The sequence below is a fragment of the Maylandia zebra genome, linkage group LG5, assembly GCF_041146795.1.
Source record: "Maylandia zebra isolate NMK-2024a linkage group LG5, Mzebra_GT3a, whole genome shotgun sequence".
NCBI classification, from domain to species: domain Eukaryota; kingdom Metazoa; phylum Chordata; class Actinopteri; order Cichliformes; family Cichlidae; genus Maylandia; species Maylandia zebra.
Window position 1 is genome coordinate 32579731 of NC_135171.1, and position 7394 is coordinate 32587124.

Genomic DNA, 7394 nt, shown 5'->3' on the forward strand with positions numbered 1-7394 from the left:
TTGTGTACGCCCTTATAACTAACTTAGACTAAATCAGGAATGTGTAAACATCACTATTGCTTAATGCTCTAAAAAACACAATGCTGTTTCTAAGTGGTTGATAGTAGGATAGCTTCAGCCACATAGAAATCATCAGTAGTTTCATGGGTTTATTATGGTGGCCCCTAGAGACAAAGCACAAACTCCAAAACACTTGCAAACTCCAAAACACATGCAAATTCCAAAACACATGCAAACTAAAAAACACTTGCAAACTAAAAAACACATGCAAACTCCAAAACACGTACAAACTCCAAAACGCTTGCAAAATCCAAAACGCTTGCAAAATCCAAAACGCTTGCAAACTAAAAAACACTTGCAAACTAAAAAACACATGCAAACTAAAAAACACATGCAAACTCCAAAACGCTTGCAAACTCCAAAACGCTTGCAAACTCCAAAACGCTTGCAAACTCCAAAACGCTTGCAAACTCCAAAACGCTTGCAAACTCCAAAACGCTTGCAAACTCCAAAACGCTTGCAAACTCCAAAACGCTTGCAAACTCCAAAACGCTTGCAAACTCCAAAACACTTGCAAACTCAAAAACACTTGCAAACTCAAAAACACTTGCAAACTCAAAAACACATGCAAATTCAAAAACACAACGAAAGTGCTCCAGGACGCTAGGGGCAGTGTTGAGCTCTATTTGCAAAATAAACGGCAAGTTTGTCTGTATGGGACGGTCTAGTCTCTGTCGCGCTTCCCAGGTTGCCTAGCAACCATGATACTAACCGCTGGAAACGTGTCATACAACTTGGTTTGACAGAAATGAGGGAGAATATATTTTGTTCATTTGTTTGTTTCTACAAGAGCTTTGTGTGATTTGATAAGTATCTGAGGCTGAGACCACAGGACAGTAAAACATGATTTTTGGGCTTCATTTCTGTACTGAACAGTTATTTCAAGATTAGTTAGTAAATAAGAATTAGCTAATGTTGTTCATGAGACTAAAGTCATATCACTTTGGTAATGTAAATATAATATGGCCAATATTATAGTTATTATATAAATTATTAGCTATTACAGCAGTGAACATGAACTCTGTGTCAAATACTGACCAGTACAGATTCAAGTTGCAGTTATGTCTTATCACCTTAAATCTTCACTCAAAGACAAGTATCTTTGGCAGTGTATATATAGGTGTATCATATATCAGAGACAAATGTTGTTACTTCAGTATGTTGCCATTACTAAATTTGGCTCATTGCTTACATATATTTATAAAAAGAAAATGTACAAGCTGTGATAACTGTTTCTGATAAAATGAAGAGTAGACTGATATATGAAATATTCCTTTATTGGGTGAGAAAATCAGACCATGTCATAACTGCTTTAAGTCATACAGAATAGATATCAGAGCCTTAAACAGGCTGACTTCTGCTAAATGGGTCAAACTGGGCAGAAAGTATACAAACACATAACATCCTTATAGAATATGATGTAACACTATAGATCAACTTACCTCAGAATATATAAAGCATATAAACAATTACAGCAATATGATGCAACAAACACAGCAGTGCTACTAATCCAAAATACTCAAAGCTTCATAGAACTGGAACAAACATTTATTTTTAGCTCCATTCTGCTGCAGATACATACTTTAGGTTTCTGAATATTACACTTGTTGCTGCCTTTCATAGTGTGTAACTTGAAGGCCCTGAGTACTTTCTCCCACACTGAAAACACTGGGAGGATAAAATTATTTGAACATTACCTAATAAGACTGATTCAGGACAGACAGTTATGTTAAACTTTTCTAGCAGTCCTTCACAAACAGGGAACAGTCTGTCTATTCTCTCCATCTGTCAGCTGCTGCTGGCTCTTCCTCCTCCTCTTCCTCACACACTGTTGAGTTCGGTGGATCATCAGGGATGCAAAGCCTCACAGATGATGTGCAGCAGTGGGTCCCTCAGTCTGTCCTCACTCTGGACACTTGCAGTTGTCACACATGGAAATCAAATGTGTGATAAGCTGCAGGATTCAAACACAAGTGTAACTTATAAACACATGTTCATACTTTTATTCCACAATCAGAGAGAAAGAAAAAGAGAGAGAGTGCAGGACAGACACAGGTTAAAGTCTCAGGTGTATACACTGCTACAAAACAGCACAAAAGAAGGAGGATTTAGTTTGTGTTATTACAAAACAAGAAGAGTTCCCAGATGGTACAGTGGACACATGTGTGACTGCTGTGATTAAAGCATCTTTCTTTCAGCTTAACGAGTGAACCGTCAGCTCGTTCAAACACACGTTAAAGTCCGTTTGGCTCGACACCACCGAACAGAGGCAGCAATATAACATAGCTAACGTTAACAGTGCAGTGAATCCTGCTTGTGCCGTGATATTCATGACTGCGAACTGAGCAGCATCACTGACTTTCAGCTTGTTGTGTTTGTGGATATATGACTGACTTTAATTATCCACAAAATCATCTCTGTAAGATTAAGGTCGACTATATATATATTTATTAAAGTAAAGGCTTTAAAACCAAGTTAATTCTGAAAGTACAAACATCGCTAATGTCAACTTTCCCGACATGTGGCCAACAATAATGGTTTCATGTTCTTCATTAAAAAAATATTTGCGCATAAATAAGTGACATAATATTCAGTACTTACTTCTGAAAGTTTACTCTTCCTCCGCTCCGCTTCCACCGTTTTTTTTCCGGCAAAATTATCCACACCACCACCGCACTATGAAGTCTGGGATATGTTGGGCCATGAAGGCTACACCGACCCATCCTTAAAATTCAGGGAAATTAAGGACGCATTTCAGGGCCGCATTTCGGGCAGCCTTTGAATTCGGAAAGCCTTCTCTTGTCGCTGTGAGGTAATCGGCCTTAAAATGCGGCCTTTAAGGCTGCAAACCCCAAATCCGGTCATTGGTACTTCCTGGCTTGTGTAGTTACTAGGTAACAAAAGCTCAACACTGCCCCTAGCGTCCTGGAGCACTTCCGTTGTGTTTTTGAATTTGCATGTGTTTTTGAGTTTGCAAGTGTTTTTGAGTTTGTACGTGTTTTGGAGTTTGCATGTGCTTTTTAGTTTGCAAGTTTTTTTTAGTTTGCAAGTGTTTTGGATTTTGCAAGCGTTTTGGAGTTTGTACGTGTTTTGGAGTTTGCATGTGTTTTTTAGCTTGCAAGTGTTTTTTAGTTTGCAAGTGTTTTGGATTTTGCAAACGTTTTGGAGTTTGTACGTGTTTTGGAGTTTGCATGTGCTTTTTAGTTTGCATGTGCTTTTTAGTTTGCAAGTGTTTTGGATTTTGCAAGCGTTTTGGAGTTTGTACGCGTTTTGGAGTTTGCATGTGTTTTTTAGTTTGCAAGTGTTTTTTAGTTTGCAAGTGTTTTTTAGTTTGCATGTGTTTTGGAATTTGCATGTGTTTTGGAGTTTGCAAGTGTTTTGGAGTTTGTACGTGCTTTGTCTCTAGGGGCCACCGTAGGGTTTATAGCATTCTGTAAGTCTTTAGAAAGAGTATGGTTAAATGTCCACATTTCTTGAATGAAGGTGTTAAGTGCTGTAAGGCTAGACAGGTCCATTGTAGCTGAACAAAGTGGTGATCTCGGTGATTCACACATGAACTGATGGGTAAACCTGATGCTCCAGTAATTAATTCTTCATTCTGTCACTGGTGAATATAGAATATTATTCCCAGAACAAAAGTGTGGGGTACTGCCTTTAAGCATTAACCAATCTCTTCCCAGTGCACCACGTTTGATGTAAGTGGCACTTTTTAGTGTTGACACATGATGCATCGGCGATGATTTCACAGAACACATGTGAAAACCATTTACTCAATAGTGTCTCAGTGTTGGAGTATGTGAAAAGGAGTGGATGAAGAAGAGAACTGAATGAAAAAGTAATGGACATGTGTGTGCTGAGTACATGTGCTACTATATGAGAACGTTCCACACAGTGCCTTGAAGATCTTTGTCAGTTCCAATGCATTCAGTCCTGCATGTGACCATTTTAGAACATACTTGTGGCTACAATATAGTAATGCACACTTTTTAAATATTTTTTATTTATTTACATATAACCAGGGATTTGACATTATAAAAGCTCTAATTTGTGAATGGTTTATGGTATACTGGAAATATTAATTATTAAACTTGTTCCAGTAGAGATGAACCATATCGGCTTTGTAAGAGGCAGGGGCATGAAAAAATAGACTGTTCTTTTGTAGAGTTAGATGGTAATTTTAAACAATGTAAAAATAAACTATTTTTTTCATTCAGTTTACAAGACTAAGTTGGAAGAGTGAAAACATACATTAGTTGAAGTTAGTCATACTAATGTCATAACACTATACAGTGTTTATACAATGCTCCTGATAAATGTGTAGCCAAATGATCTGCCCGAAAACCAAAACACTGACCCATTTCTATCCCAAACAGCCAAATTTAGATCCAGAGAATAGAACATTTAAAGACTTTACAGATGGAAAGTAGAAAATGGAGAGTCTGATCATGATCCAAAGGAAAATCCCCAAATGAGATGTGGGTTTAAATGTGAGATCCTAATATAATTCATGCTCTGACAGAAGCTTTATGGTAAAATGCATGAAAAGAAGAAATAATTTCTCGTTGCAGCATGCCAGTTCTGGAGCATACTTTCATAAAATTGCCATCCTTTTAAGCCTTTTATCATTTTTTTCTCTTTACCTCTATTAACTTAAAATTTTGTTATTTTTCATCTTCTTTTAATGCTTAATTTAACATTTGACCAAGCAACAATAGTTAAAGAAGTTGGAGAACACTGGCTCATTATTATGCCTCTAATGTTTGTCTCTAGTCAGTTGGTCTACATGACCAAACACTTGGTGCCAACGGGAAGGAAAAGGTCCCTTTTAACAGGAAGAATCTTCTGGTAAAATCAGGAATTGCAAAAGTAGTCTATGAACACCTGGGAAGTGAAAGGCTAGGAGAAGAGAGGTTGGAGGATGGACCATGGGAGGTCACCCAACTGCTGAGCCTTTAGCAGCATAACTAAGGAATGGTTCTGGATCACCTGAACGAGCTTTAACTACAAATTTTATTAAAAGAAAGAAGGAAAGAAACAATGAAAGCTTTAGGCATAATCTTAAAGCTAGAGAGCATTTGTTTCCCTAATCCAAACTGGGTGTTGGCTACACAGTAGGGACTTGAAAGGCTTTGCTTCCCATCCTACTTCTGGAAACCCTATGAACCACAAATAAGCCTACAGTTCAACAGTAAAGTGCTCTATTAGGACTATGTAGTCATTAAATTCTAGATTTAAATGGGAAACGAAGAGAATCAAATATGGTAGAAATGTGGTCTAGCTAGTAACTCCTCAAACCTCAAAGTAACTTTGAAACTCTGAAAGGATGTTTCTAATCTTAACAATATTACACTGATAAAAGAAAGCAGTCTTACATATTTGTTTGGAGCACATGGTGTAGGGCATTGTGTCCCAAAGGTTCATCACAGTGTTACTTGAGGCCAAGGTAATGCCATCTAGAGGAAGTATCTTGTTACATCATATTTCTAAGATTTTTAGGGCCAAGTACATTAAGCTTAGTTTTTTCAGAATTTAGTAGATAATAAATGCAATACATCAAGGCCTTCATATCTTTAAGCCTGTATTTTAATTAATAGATTAATGTCATCTGGCTTCATAGATAAATACAGCAATGAAAATGTAGATTTCAGAACCCTGACGAACTAACTTGTGTGTGTGGAAAAGACTCTCAATTTACATGTACAAACTGAATCTATCAGGAAATCATTCAAACCAGTTCAGGGCAATTCCTTTAACACCTAGCGTGTATTCAAGTTACCGTGGTAAAGTGTTGATATTGTGATCAACAGCTTTGCATGGTGCACTGAGGTCTGACAGGACAAGCACAGAGATGAGTCCACTGCATCATTAGTGACTTCAACAGTGCTGTTTCTGTGCTATGATGAAATCAAATCTAAATTCTGGATGAATCTCTTCAAATAAATCATTCCTCTGCAAATGATCACATAGCGATTGCATTATCAATACAGTCAATAATGAGCTAAATCCTTTTAATCACAGTAAATGGTCTTGTTGTCTTTGTTTCCAACGATGTTCATGTTTCATGAGATGATTATAATTTTATACTTGTGTTATATTTGCATCCTAGCAAAGGTGCCATTATCCCTTTTGAAGATGCTGCAAAGGAGTGGGCTGTGTGATGAGGTATTGTCTCACTTTGTTTTGTTGAACTGGGTATTTCTTTTGAACAGTCCAACCAGAATGTACTTCAGATAATTACAAGACATATACACACACACCTGTGCGTGCACACACTCAAACACAAAAACAACAAACCCCCTGAAACTTCTGGTGTTCATTAATGAACAGAAAAGATAAAACATTCCGTGTTAGTATGGAACAATGAGGAAGTAGAGGCCGATCAAGCACAACCTCTGATTGCTAACTCTGAAATGTACGAGTGATTACAAACACATCATCATCACCACCTTAGGTGCAAATTAATGTTTTTAGTTTTACATGAGTGTCAACTCATGCACAGCTCACTTAAGATACTGACGTCAGCTGCCAGTGTAATTACTTAACAGAGCACCCTGCACTGAAAAAACATCAGTTTGATTAACATGGAAAAATAGGCACAACAATTGCATGCATTAACATTATGTTTATTCAGCATTAGTTTTCTCATTTTAATTTGTTGTATTCAAATGACTTTTATATGATGTTTTTATTCATGTCGAGTCTTTACAGCTATCTCACAGCTCAGTAAGCTATAATTCATGCTTACATTTAAACAATTTTATCTTTACTGTATTCAGGTACCATGTGCAATACAAATATGTTGTTTCAATTTAATAATTCCAACACATATTCTATTATTATGTATGTTAAGCCACTATCAACATGTTTGGTGTGTTTGCATCAGAGTTATCAACATAAAGCTAATTTTATAAATACGACTGGCCAACTACTGCAACACTAAAGTTATTTTTATGCAAAAAAGTTTAATTTTTGTGATGTTTTTAAAGAGCTATTGGGAAGATACAGTTCACTGTGTTCACTGCATCATTCCATGTTTGGCACTGATCACCACCTGCACTCATGTATATATCTATCTACTTAGCACTTTTAATTCTTATTCTTATTTTTATTTTCATGTCTATTTTAGCATAATTTATGACAGTATGTTTGCACTGAAGCACCGCAGCAATTTCCTAATGTTGTAAACCTGCTCAACATTTGGCAATAAAACCCTTTCTGATTCTTCTGATTCTATGGCAACAGGTATAAGTGAAATTAGTATAAAATGTCTCATAGCAAAGTAGTAAAGCAGGACTCAGCATACTCAGTATTTTCTTTGAAAGTATGCCTTCTAC

At 36.7% G+C, this 7394-nt stretch overlaps 1 long non-coding RNA gene across 1 annotated transcript; it reads right to left on the bottom strand.

Annotated features, from left to right (window-relative positions):
- Window positions 1-1319: 1319 nt before the first annotated feature.
- LOC143418659 (uncharacterized) lies at window positions 1320-3005 on the bottom strand. The gene is made up of 2 exons (XR_013098684.1): window positions 2662-3005; window positions 1320-2014 (listed from the first exon to the last, which is right to left on the bottom strand). It is a non-coding gene; the product is annotated as an uncharacterized LOC143418659 (long non-coding RNA).
- Window positions 3006-7394: the final 4389 nt, after the last annotated feature.